This window comes from Carassius auratus, chromosome 15, assembly GCF_003368295.1.
Source record: "Carassius auratus strain Wakin chromosome 15, ASM336829v1, whole genome shotgun sequence".
Lineage (NCBI taxonomy): Eukaryota > Metazoa > Chordata > Actinopteri > Cypriniformes > Cyprinidae > Carassius > Carassius auratus.
In genome coordinates this window covers 6717165-6723258 of record NC_039257.1, presented here as the reverse complement: position 1 = coordinate 6723258, position 6094 = coordinate 6717165, and the positions used below count along the sequence as shown (strand labels likewise).

At 35.1% G+C, this 6094-nt stretch overlaps 1 long non-coding RNA gene across 1 annotated transcript; it reads right to left on the bottom strand.

Moving 5' to 3' along the window:
- Window positions 1–2907: 2907 nt before the first annotated feature.
- On the bottom strand, window positions 2908–3778 carry LOC113114877 (uncharacterized). Its single transcript, XR_003293797.1, has 2 exons — window positions 3661–3778; window positions 2908–3451 (listed from the first exon to the last, which is right to left on the bottom strand). It is a non-coding gene; the product is annotated as an uncharacterized LOC113114877 (long non-coding RNA).
- Window positions 3779–6094: the final 2316 nt, after the last annotated feature.

The window sequence follows — 6094 nt, the reverse complement described above, 5'->3', positions numbered from 1 at the left end:
AGATAGATGGATAGATAGAGCCATTAATTTTATTAATGCACTTTGAATCAAAATTTATACATAATTTATGCACACTTTGCTTTTATTGTTTCAACACACCCTGGTGTGAATTTATTTGCTACTTTTAAGCTTTTATTTATTTCTGAGCTACATTACTTCATAGCAGACAAGCATATGAAACATTACATCAAAGTTTGAGACATGCAGATTTTATTTTCTAAAATATACATTTCCCTTATACCAATGAACCTAAAATACTTAACCTAAAAAACTGTCATGTCCGTATTATCAGTCAACTCATCTAAAACAGAAAACCTACATCTTATCTAATATGTAATCTCATTGTAACACTATTCAAAGCTTCATTTAAAACCTTTGGACTCTAAGTAATACATGATAACCTTCTTCAGTGCAACATTAAGGAAGCTGTGTTCAAGGTGACAGTAAACAATCCGCTCCTAGATGACTGATGCTAAGGTCATGTTTCAGAGGGAGCTACAGTTAGTCCCTATCATCCTCATTAAGACGGGGAACCTGTTCCTCATGCAGTCAAGACAACTGATGACAACACTACACACACCACACATTTGCGTCACCCAAATAAGAGGAAGGCTGTTTATCAGCTGCCAGTCTTTCACAGTCTCCTGGGCTCCACATGGCAATTACACAAATAAAGAATTCACCTAAAACTGGCTGTTAATCGAAAATTAAATTTGAGTTTGAAATTCAAATTCAGACATATAAGGTGTTGATGAAGGAGAATTTATCTGAGCTGATATATGTTTATTTGGCCTATTTATTTATTTAGCTGATGATTGTTCTCAAATGTCTAAAATAATATATACAGAAATACAGATGAAAAAATATTAAAATAATATATATATATATATATATATATATATATATATATTGTATCTGCTTATTTTTTGTCAGTGTGCTGCACAAATTAAGGGTTAATAAGAAAGGCTATTTATTTTTAGCTAAAAGAATGTTTTCAAATGCCTAAACTATAAAAGTACACATAAAAACAATGAAAATAAAATAAAACTAAATAATTTTAGTTTTTATAATTGCTTTTTGTTGTTGTTGTTTTTGGTCAGTATGTGTGGCAAAAATCAATAATTTCAAGAATACAAGAAGAATAAAGAAACTGATAAAGTGAGCAGTTAGTCATAAAACAATACAGCACAAAAAATGCACAGACATGTGAAAGTCTTGGTCTTCTGAAAATGGCGGCATCCATGAATCCCTGGCTGAAATGAGTAAAGAATTCCACAGCCAGGCGGCATCTGGTGAGAGCGCCCTGTCACCCATGTGTCATATGACTGCATCTGTACGGAGGAGGGTGCTATTTCCAGGGCTTTATCATAAGTCTACAGCTAATTGTTTTATCCAAGATCTTTTTTTATCATATTTAGAAATACTTCACTACTGCAGACCATCTCTGGTGGGGTGCATGTAGGAAAAAACGATCAAATCCTTTAAAATATCTGGGTTACAGATTACTGAATACCCCCATCCACTCTGAGCTCCATCCCCCATTTCATCCCAGCAGATGTAACATGCTGGTGCTTTAGAGAGCTTGTGGGGAAAAAACCACAGCCAATGCAGACTCATTCTGTCACAGTAAACAAGCACTCAGCCGGAGATACAAAACATATTGATTAGCAATAAGACACCGCAATAAAGAGGAATGAGGGGAACATGTATTTTGTGAGTGTTTTGACATTGATAAATGGATTCATCTTACAACATTATTGCTTTCAGTGGTCGAATGTCTTAATGGTTATTTAACGCATCACTATTCCTTATATTTCCTCCATACAGTTAAAATCACATACCATGATGTTTTTCTTTTTTCAAAAACTGGAAAAAAAAAAACAGAGAGACATTGTTTCCTGTGTCTCCATGTTAATATTGTTTAGCTGCATGGACATGTCTCACATTCTGTCTGTTATCACATGCATGATGCTGTCTGCATCTGTCAGTGACCGTATCTCTGTCTCTCTGTGGATTAGCAGGCAGAGCAGGGAGGACAAGATTGAGATTAGGGGACAGACAGACAGATAAACAGCAGTCTTTTAATTAAAGTTTGACTCCGAGAGCTTGCCGCGTGAGAGTGAAAGGGGGTTGGAGGGGTGAAACAATTCACAGAATTGTAATGCTCTCTTTCAAACAAAATAAATATATATTATGGTAACAAAGTGAAATCTAAATAAAGCTGAACCACCTATATTCAAAAATATTGAGCTGCATTGAGCACTCAATTTATCATTTTGTGATCAGTCCTAAAAAAAATCCTGTTTAATCTCAGCACAAAATTGCACAATAATTGCAGTGTCCACCATGTGAGAGCAAATAAAAGGAAGCAGCAGCAGCATTTTTAGTTGCCTAAATGAAAAAGAAATATGCAGTAGTGCACTCTCTTCCTTTCCACAGAGCACTGGTCCATGTAATGGTTGTCTACTGGAATTGAACTTGGAACTTGTAATTGAACTTGGATTGAAGCTGATGAAACATCTTTCTGAGAAAAAAAAAAGCTTTCAGTAAATGAAAACTCATAAGACAGTTGTGAAAATTTCCAGTAACCCTTTACGGCAGTACACAAGATCCATCCTGGAGGTGGAAGACAGGTTTAGGAATCAGGGAGTGGAGACAGATTTGTTTTAGGTAAATGTAAGGTGGGAAGGAAGAACAGGATCTGGATCCAACCTCACCCTCTGTAAGGACCATCTCAATATTTCTTAACTTAAGAAACTTTATACAGCTCGTGCCATTACAAAGACCTCACAGCCTAATTTTCATCCACCTTAAATTCAATATGGCATCTAACCACATTAAGGAGTAGATATTGAGCTCATGTTCTTGGCTAAATTATTAGATCAACATTGACAAAGTATACACATGTTAATTATATATCGTTTAATAGATGTAATAATGGATGATTAATAAATGTGTAACAATTGGGGAAAGTAAACACAGCTCTAGCTTAAAATGTTCTTTAGTAGTAGTTCAACAGGGACACAATTAATTAATAATTATGGATTCCCATAATCTTTTTGCCAATGAACTTCCAAGATTTTTCCATGGTTTTTCCAGTTAGTCCTAATAAGTATTTTAAACATCATTTTAAAGAGACTGCTGGGGAGGATTTACATTTGTATGACTGGTACACAAATTTTGTAATTTCCACGTCTTTGGAAACTGTGATTTGTTTGGAAGTCTTTTTTTAAGGGATAAAAAGTTCCCATAGTGGTTCCAACACTGAGATCCATAAAGTTCACGTGTTTTTCTGTTAGTGGTCATGAAATTCTGTTAGCAGTGAGGGAGAGCTGTTCTTCACTCCTGCTTCTTCTCCAGCAGCGCGTTGTAGATCCCGGTGGAGTGTAAACAACCGCCGCAAGGACGATAATCACGACGATGATCATCAAACTCAATCCCACCGTCAGACCTGTGGAGGCATAAACTCATTAAATATTTTAAAATGAGTTTGCATGATTTCATTAAGTAAATATGCGTTCTTAGAACGTTGATTCTGGTTAGAACGCTAATGACAGGCGAGCAGTCACGAGGATGACAAATTACATCTTAGAGCGTCTGTGATAGTTAAATTTTTTTATGTTATTATGACGACAAAACACGATGTCTGCTTTTGTTTACCTATATGTTGTTGTCCAATGACGGTCGCAAGTCGGTCCATGATTTTGCAGGAGATTTTATTTGATCATCCAGTTCGATGGACTGTCCCTTTGACTGTCCTGAAGAAGCCACGCAAAAGTCCCTCCTGTTGGAAGTCACGTGATTGTTTAAGTCTAAAGATTCAACAAGAAACGATCAAATCAAACAAAATTACAAAACGAAATTGCCAGATGTGCATTTTATATTTATTTGTACTTTTCTGTATCTACTTGTCATTATTTCTGTAAAGTTATCAGGAGAAGCAAGTAGGGGTAACTGCAGACATAGCCGATAGATGGCAGCACTGTGTGAAGTCTGAGGTTGATTGCCTTTTCTTGCATAGAGAAACTCACTAGATGGATTTTAAATTTACTGTCTTTGGTTCATAGTAGGCTAAATTATTATACTTTTTTTGTTTTTGTTTTGTTATACGTATCCAACTGGAACGAGGAAGTGTGAAAACATCTCCCTAAATTGTCAGCTAATTTCATGGAGACTTTTTATAATGCAAGTTCTCCACTATGACATCAACTTCAGTCGGTGAAAATATATCTCACACGCCAGAACGAAAAAAACTAGGGAAAGTCTAATGAATTAGCATGTATGAAATTAATAAACATGAGAAGGTAATGAAAAGTGATAATAGCATATGTGTTTGTGCCTATCAAACTAACTCCACCAGATGGCGCCACTTCCTAGACGATGACAGAGCAACAGTTGTGAAACTGTTTACAAGTAAACTATCGAAATGTTTATTCTAAAAAAAAAATGTATACAAGATATTATCTTAATCAGTTTATGTTCCAATGTATTTATATTTATTTGCATGTTTATATGGTAACGTTTGGCATCAGAGATACTGCCATCATCTCCCCCTCACCTTTTAGTTTGTAGCCTATATGTGTCTTTACTCTCAGCACTTAAGGCTATGAAGAAGGTGGGTGGAAGTTAAAGTTCTCAGCCTTATGGAAACAATTATACTAACAGTGTATTGAGAATCAGAGAAAGGAGAAGATGGAAAGGGTGTGCGTGTGTGTATTTGTTGAGATAAGAAGGCATTCTATGCGCACAAAATGAGTTCATTAGGCAGTAGGCTGCAATGAAGAAACCCAGTTGCTTTTGATAAAAAGGCTGCAACTGGGGAGGAATGAAAGGTTTCATTTCCTGTCTTCGCAAGGCAACATATCACCCAGATCAGCAAGTGGCAGGGCAAAGCTGGGAGGCTGGGTGACAGACAGGAGAACAGAGGAAGAGGAGGAGAGAAATACCAGAATTCAAGGAGCTATTACAAACAGGTAGAGAAGAAAAAATATTATATGCAGAATATGCATTATATGTTCACAGGTGGGTTTCAATAACAGAAAATCATACACGTTTATATATATGAAGAACTCAGAAATAAAACATATAAAGTAGGATGGATTGTAATGAGTTACAATAATTAAACCACACATTTGAGATTAAATGTGCACTATTAATTTTCAGTCCACTATATGGAATCTGATTTTGCGAATGAAACCTAGGCTACATGTTGCTCTGACATTCTTAGATCGTGTTTGTTTGTCACACCTTTATAACCGCTTTGGCTCAGGTTAGAACTGCCTGTGAAGTTTATGAGGTATGATGTGATCTCTCCATTACATTTTCCAAGGCAACATAGCTTTCATATTCTGCCAGCTTTTGTAAAGATCACTAAAATACAAAATAAAACAAGAACTTAACTAGTTTAGAATGCAACTATTAAAATCAGCATGATGTAGGCCTAACATGCGAGTGCTGCCATTCGTTAAGATGGGTGTTGTAAATTTCCACTAAATAATTACAGCACTTTGTCTTGAGTTGATCATTTTTGTGCTTCAGAGAAGTATTTACAGTGATTTTATATATGTACTTGAATTAATTTGTTGTGGTAATTCTATAGTTGCTGTGGTAGTTATAACAACTATATGATCAAATTACTTTACCTAATAATGTACTAAGTTTTCTTCAACTATAGGGACTATTTTACTACAATACACTACAGTTTCCTCTAGTAAAACCTAAGGTATACTACAGCATTTATTAAAGTTTATCAGTTCACTATAGTTAATACTACAGTATGCTGTAACATACATTAACAAAGTGCTGTAAATACTACAATATACACGGTATAATACACTTTACTATAGTATGGTTCAAAACACTAGTATTTACTATAAATTACAATAGTATTTTGTCATGCATTACATATTTAGACAGAATTTTGAGCAGGCACAAAGCAGCCTTGGCTGTGTAGAGAGACCTATATTTCTGTATTTTTCTGTCTGTAAATCTAAATGTATAAATAAATAATACATTTACTTGCAGGTAAAACTTCTTGCATAATTTCAGTTAAACATACCTTAAACAATACTTTTAAGAACCCCAACCCTTTTCA